This window comes from Protopterus annectens, chromosome 5.part0 (assembly GCF_019279795.1).
Source record: "Protopterus annectens isolate FY-2018-M chromosome 5.part0, PAN1.0, whole genome shotgun sequence".
In the NCBI taxonomy this organism is placed as follows: domain Eukaryota; kingdom Metazoa; phylum Chordata; order Ceratodontiformes; family Protopteridae; genus Protopterus; species Protopterus annectens.
The window spans coordinates 999,532,236-999,540,471 of NC_056735.1; the positions used below are offsets into that span (position 1 = coordinate 999,532,236).

Here is an 8,236-nt window from a genome sequence, read left to right on the forward strand (position 1 = left end):
CCCCGTGGAGGTCAGCAAGTTCGTTATAGGTATTTATGCATACACACATGCAGACATCAATATGTAGAAGTACATTCTCTGTAACACATGCATCCCATTTGCAGACATAAATAACATGAATGTGCACTTACAGACCTTGACAGTAGATGGAATAATAGGCTATACAGAAGAGGGACAGGACGAAACTGCTAAAACGCAGAAGTGTGTACAATGTCCAAAGTCTGTGTTGTGCTGACAATAATCAAATGTGAGGACTTCCCCACACATGGAATCATTCCTGTGATCTGCCTGCTACGGCAATGCCAATTACTAAACCGGTCTATTTGTAAAAGAAATACGTGGAACATGTACATAATTAGGCTTTCATGTGTAACGTGTGCCTTACCACATAGTCTTACATATTAATTAATTGTAGTGTCATGTTAACAGGAGTAAGGATGTAATGAAGTATAGAGTCTAATCTTGCCATAAACATATGTGGGACAACCCATAAATTGCAAATAGTATTCTTTTGGTCGCTCATGTCACCAATGTTTGTGGACTAAACGTTTGGGAGTTCTGAGGATACATGGAGTGAGTCAACCTATGGGATCGGTCTATAGGAGTAGGGAGTGGCCAATGTGTAGTGGTGTGGAGACACAGCGAATCCGACTGGAGAATGGATGACAGCAGTGTTGGGGAGGCATTGGGGTGTGTGTTTGGGGAACCAGGAGCCATGGGTACATGGGTATATATGCAAATGAAGCAGCACAGCAATAGTGCATTGGTTAGAGCAACCCCCTAACGAACAGAAATTCCTGTACCGAATCCCACTGTATCACATACCAGTTACCATCAGTAATCCGTACATGAACATATTGCGACATCTGTCCACTGTATAACCTGCAAAATATCAATTAAAAGATAACTGGAGTGGAGTATCAGTGACATAATGACTAAGGCACTAGTAAGCAGGTCAAGCATATGTAAACACCAGTACGCATGTGTAAGTGCGTTTGCGCGGGGTATGTATTGCTTTACAGGCACACACACACACACACACACACACACACATATATATATATATATATATATATATATATATATATATATATATATATATACATTAAAAATATACATATATGTATATATATATATATATATATATATATACATATATACATATGTATATATATATATATATATATATATATTTATATATATGTCTATAGTCACAGACATATACATATATGTATATTCATATATGAGCTGCGGTGGTGGTGCTGCGGTAGCATTGCCGCCTCACAGTAAGACGCTGTCTGGTTCGATTCTCAGCTAGAGCGTCTTCTGTGTGGAGACATGCGTGAATGGGCGTACCTTAGTTGAAGGTTGTGCATCAAGGCTGGTAACTTGGCACGTAAAAATCAACTACCAATCATTAGCGGACTGGAGTTCCGCTGTGGCGACCCCTAATTGGGAAAAGCCGAAAGACACAACATATATAGATATATGGATTCCATACATTTGGTCGAATTACACTTAGTCGAAAATGATACCAGGCATTGCACTTCACTGAAAGCTCACTTGACTGAAAGCTCACTTGGTCGAAGTTCATTTTGTCGAAAATGGAATATAGCCCCTGCCCCACTACAGTGCAACCCTGGAGTGAGAATATTAAATAAGGGGGGGTGGGGGGCCCTATTATAAGACGGTATATCCATTAGAAATGCATTGATATATATATATATATATATATATATATATATATATATATATATATATATATATATTTAGTAAAAACTATTGGCATAATGTGGGGGGCTGTGCCTCCCACACCCCCCCCCTTATTTAATATTCTTACTCCAGGGTTGCACTGCAGTGGGGCAGGGGCTATATTCCATTTTCAACCAAATGAACTTCGACCAAGTGAGCTTACAGTCAAGTGAGCTTTCGGTGAAGTGCAATGCCTGGAATAATTTTTGACTAAGTTTAATTCGACCAAATGTATGGAATCCATATATATACATATATATATATATATATATATATATATATATATATATATAGCTGCAGACATATACATATACGTAGATATATATATATATATATATATATATATATATATATATATATATATATATATATATATATATATATATACATATAGCGTATATATATATATATCTATATATGTATGTGTGCGTAGCTATACACAGATATACAGCTATGATAGGAAACAGCACACAAGAATGACATATGTTCACAGGCTATACCAATGGAAGTGAGGAGCCCAAGCAAGAAACATGAAACACGTAGCATGCCCTTCCACCCCCCCCCCAGCCGGACACGGGAAACATACACGCAAACAATGTAAAGAGTCCACTGCTCCCCAGATCACAGGCAGGATACAACCGGGGGGGGTACACAGTGCACCTGTGAATTCTAATCTTGGAACACAGACTGGAGCGTCTCTTGCGGGACACCCCAAAAATTGCCCAAACCAAAAGAAGGTGATAGACCAGCAATTTTGGCCACGGTGTATACAGACATGGAATACAAGGGTCGGAAACCCTGATGACCCATGGGCCGAGACAGTTGTATGAAATGAGTCCCGTGAAGTGGAGAGTGGGCAGTGTGTAGTGGTTTGCCCAGAACAGACCAGGACCCAGAGTAAGGATGAGTGCTGTTGAGGAGGCGAGGATGGGGGAACTATGAGTAGCTACTTATTGGTCTAGGTATGCAGGTGTTGGCTGATGTGGGCCTATATGGACAGCCCTAGGGATGCAAGCGAATGTGTTCATTGGGCAGAGGCATCGCTCAATGAGCAGCCACACCCACTGCGAGACCCAGTAAAGCAAAGTGTAATCTATATGGCAAGGAATGGAATAACCAGCTGTAGACATATATATGTGGAAGTATGTGTGTGTATACCTACCCATAGCGACATAAAGGTAAGCCTCTCCCTCTCCATAGTACAAATGTATACATACAGAGACAGAATACAGATACATACCCACATATAAATATATACATATGCAGACACCCATAGACCCATATGTCATTAGATTTTATATATATATATATATATATATATATATATATATATATATATATATATATATAGACAGCAACATATAAATATAAATGTATGCATACATATACAGATATCTGTATATAGTAATGTAAATATATATATATATATATATATATATATATATATATATATATATATATATATATATAAATAACTGTAAATTTACACATGTATATGGCTAGGATATGGTACAGCAGTTACGAGTAACATATATTCACAGGCCGTGCATATGGGGATGAGGGGTCCAATAATCAGATGTGTAACACGTAGCATCAACCCCCCCCACCCCCCCCCAGCTAGGCCGGTGCGACATACAGACACAGAATAAAGGTAAACACCACTGCTTCCCAGACCACCGGCAGGATACTACCAGTGGGAGAGACCTACAAGGTCTAATCTTGAAACATAGACATCGATGTCCCTTGTGGGACACCAAAAATTAATGATCGGAGGCAGTCCCGGTGATGATTTATCAAACCAGGCTGTAGATGTACACGGACCAGTATGTTATGCAAGCCGGATAACCCATGGGTCGACACAACATACGTGTCCCAACACGGGGAGAGTGGGCAGTGTGTAGTGGTGTGTTTATACCCCACCTGCACCCACAGTAAAGGATGAGTGCTGTAGAGGAGTGGCAGGTGGGGGAACTATGGGTATGCAATTATGGGCCTAGGTGTGCAGGTGCTGGCTGGAGCAGTCGTATTAGAACTGCCCCGGGGATGTAAGTAATATTCCGAAATGGCATAGCTAATGATCGGAGGCAGTCCCGGTGATGACTTATCAAACCAGGCTGTAGATGTACACAGACCAGTATGTTATGCAAGCCTGATAACCCATGGGTCGACACAACAGTGTGTAGTGGTGTGTTTATACCCCACCTGCACCCACAGTAAGGATGAGTGCTGTAGAGGAGTGGCCCATACCCCTCAACCCTTAAGAGCACATCCACTGGAGTGGCCATAAACCATTGGGGGAACAAATAGGGACCATACCTTTGAACTGTCCCCAATTTCCAGGGACGTCCCTGATTTTGACTCCATTTCTAACTCTGTCCCATTTAAACCCTCCTAAAACTAGTGACATTTGGAGGAAAGGTGGTGAATTACATGTAATGAATAACGACAACAATTAAGAGTCATAAACATAATTTACCTCAGAAAATGTGTATGAATTCATATGCTCTGAGTCTGTCAGTGTGTCAGGTTAATAGCACCAATAATTTAAATGTGTCCCTGATGTTATGACGTGTCTCTGATTCAGTTTGTATTTTCCCCAGTTGTATGAGAGGTCTGATAGGGACAGAAAGCACATATTACACTGACAACCTTAGAAACATGATAGAATATTAGGTATGCAGTAGCATGACTCGGCTGAAGGATGTGGGTTCCAAAACCCAATTAACTGCTTGTATTGAAGAGTCTCAGTCCCCTTGTATTAGCCAGATGGGTGCAGATTGTAAGAGGAACACACCAATAATATGAATCAAACTCTGGACAGGCCGCAGATTCCGTACAGTTGAATGGCATGCCGTCGCCTAATGGGCAGCCATTCCTGATACTGTAGGCATGTAATCCGATGTAATAGGCATCACAAGGTAATATTGTAGTCCTCACTCCCACCCAGGGGTGTGAGTATCAGATGCAAACACCGAATGCAGTGCATTTGCAAGTGCGGGAGCAAGCGGCTGTAAGCCTGTTTGGCCACCAGTATGCGAGTATTACACTGGTAAAGCAATGTAGAGGCTAACTGAGTGTAAGAAACTGTAACCAGAGGTTAGCATTGCTTAGCACCATGCAAACCCATGCACACCCACTCACTACTGCATTAATGTGCCTTAATCACTCCTTATCCAATGACCTTGTTCTCCCCTGCAACAAAATAAATGGCCTCTGCAAGGCTCGAAACCAGGACCCTGCACACACAGCTATTGTAATTTGCCAATAAGCCATGGCAGATATACAGACATCGGACCTTATCACAAACATATCTTCCAGTGCAGTCATTCAACAGTATAGGAAATGTATTCCATCACGGTAATGTATGTGTGAGTGTTTATGTCCAAGATGTAGGTACATACATATATAGAGATATATCAGGAACATACCATGTGACAACAAAGCATTACAAACGAATGAAAAGGGAAACACCAGTGATGCCTGTATTATGTAGTGGTGTTGTCCTATGTAATATTAAGACTCCCTCAGACAGACGTGTCATTCATACACGCAAACATTTGTACTTTGGCCATATACATCACTCTGTGCATGTTATTTACATTAACACAACAGTTCCTGTTCAATCACTATGTGAGAACAGTACTCTTGCAAGGTGCTGTGTGCGACATCATCATCATGATAAAGGTAAATGGGGTAACCATAGAGGGACCGGTAGTGTTGTGTGTACAACGGGGTCGTCCGCATCATGTGTACCTGGAACATTTAGGAGTCATGTGCATACTAGGATCGTGCACCTGAGAGACAGGGGTGAGGACAAATGGAGTATGTTGTGATGCATATTAAAAGGGTTACATGTGTCCAGTGGACACATGTGTGAAATGGACAGCTATGTATGGGGCAAATGTTGTTCCAGGAACCGACTGTCCTTATGTTTCCATAAGGTGAGAGTGGGATGTGGGGGAAGGAGAGTAGGTATGCCCGTGGAGGATAGGTAGGGTAGGATGACAGACAAGACAGCATACATGGTTGGTATATGACACATGGGGGGATACACCTCGGACGGGGAGGGGTGTTTGGCATTCACAAGCCCATGAGCCCCCAGATGGAAACAGTGGGACAGAAGTCCCCAGCCATGGGCAGCCACCACTGCACCAAAACAGCTGCAAAGGTGGCAGTGCTGGGGGCTGTCTAGGAGGGGCAGCCTCACCCTGTAAATGTGACACTCTGCCCTTGAGCTGGTGTATCTGGCCTCAAAACCCCTTATTGAGCCCCCTATGCACCACATCCGGGACCATATGGCAGTGGACATGCTCCTGTCTGGACCTGTTCCCAGGGGGGACAATCCCCATCCTCAGTGGCGGTACCACCAGAAGGTGGTGTAGAGCCAACAGAGGTGGAGGTCCAACGCTGGGCCCCAGATGTGCTGGTGCCTGGTGCCATGGCCAGCTGAAGTGGGACAGGAGGTTCTGCCGGGACCTCCAAACCCATACAGCCTATGGTGTTGCAGTTTAAACACATATATGGCTTAGTAATAGTCAACAGTATTCAGGAATACTTACAACAGCATGCATAGATATGAACATCAACCCAACACAACAGATGGTATACATTTGCAGAAGGAGCACAACACATGCATACATACTGCATGACATCTATACAAAGTGTAGAAGACTTGTGACTGCAGCTATGAACAGTGGCCCATTATTGGCATGTCACTGAGAACCCCAGACAGTGCCTGTCATACCACTGTTTCATGTGACATATGTCCAATCAGGGATGTGATGGCAGTAACACATCACTATCATCATGTACTGGCTGCAATCCTCATACTAAGCTCCTACTGTTCACGGATGTGTGTTCAATGAGTAACACAAGAAACAAATGGTTCCACACATGGATCAGTCCACAGATGGCCCTACAGATGGGGGTCCATCATGAACAAAGCACTGTCTTGTCAGTTTTAAAACATGCAAAATAGCCATTACCACACACAACTTGTTAAACAGGTGGTAGTCTCAATGCAGCAAAGCTACACTTACATGCTGTAGTCATGTCTGGCACATCAGCCTCCTGTCTTTAGGCTATTTCCCACTGTGTATGTTGTTTGAGGAACATCCAGATATCATTTGTGATGCCATTTCCAAAGATCAGATCCAGGTACCACTCACAGCGACTGTCATATGCAAACACCAATATGATGTTCCTAGATATTGTACTGTGTTTTTCATGTGAATGGCTATGGGAACATCATCACAGCTTTTCCACATACAGTCAGCTAGAGGAGGACTGCAATAGGTACAGGGGCCATCACCAGATCATGACCATCACTTACAATACACAAGCTGCTGCTGAGCAGATGTACACCTCCACATTCACCAGAGAGTGTATGGGAGAGACAGACAGAGGCAAAGTACATCAGAGAAGGGCTTGGAGACTAAAACCTAAGCATCCTCTGTCATATACCTACTAGTACAGGGATCAAACCCTTGACTGACTAATCATTACTATTAAAAGTTCATGCAGTTACTCCATGTGCCACAAAGCTGAAATGTTGGTGTGCTGACATGTTGGTGTGTGTAAGAACGGGTCCCTATGACTTCGTCGACAGTTCATTTCGTTGACCATTCATTTCGTCGACAGTTCATTTCATCGACAAGCATTTTAGGTGGGTGGCTTCGCCCCCACACACCCCCCAATGTGGGGAGCTGTGCCCCCCACACCCCCCCAATTATATATATCAACTCCAGGGTCGCACAACATTGGGGAAGGGGGCAAATTCTTGTCGACGAAATGAACTGTCGACTAAATGAACTGTCGACAAAGTCATAGGGACCCGTAAGAACATATATGTGTGTTGGTAAGCGACATCTTCAACAGAGATATAGTAGACATACATTAGATGTAGCACACATGGCTGTCCACATGAATGGATGTCATTGTCAACACAACCACACTGTCTAATGGACTCACATTGACACTCTTTGCCAGGCCCGCAAATACACTCCCTAACTACTTAGTTTGCTACACTGCAGTAATGCACAGGTACTACATGCACCACAGGGGATATCCGGAGGTTCTATGGGCTAGGGCATGTGAACGTGTTTGACATCTGTTGGTATGCCAGTGGGAGTTATACTGGGAGTGACTGTGGTTGGGAGCATCATACCCCACACACATACACAAGGTGTCAGTACTGACATGCATGTGTGCATTGCTTCATGGGTGTGTAGTGGTTGGCTGTGCAAGATGGCTGTACAAGGCTGGGTGAGGGGTAATACTTGGCATCACGCCACCTGACAGTGGTGTGCAATGTGGTACAGGGGTGTAGTTTCTGCAATGTCCCACACAGATGGGTATTTTATGAAATGTCCTGACATCCTGGTTACCATTGTGTATGACCATAGCTTTGCAATGCATGCCATGTCTGTGTTTGATAGTCCTTGACATGGACATTGCCTGGGATGTGCATGTCCCAGAGTAATGT

General features: G+C 43.2%; 1 protein-coding gene across 2 annotated transcripts in view; it reads left to right on the forward strand.

The window, feature by feature from the left end:
• The window catches only part of GRB7 (growth factor receptor bound protein 7), a 2,830,640-nt gene that overhangs the window by 2,708,068 nt on the left and 114,336 nt on the right, over positions 1-8,236 (forward strand). The window lies entirely within an intron of this gene.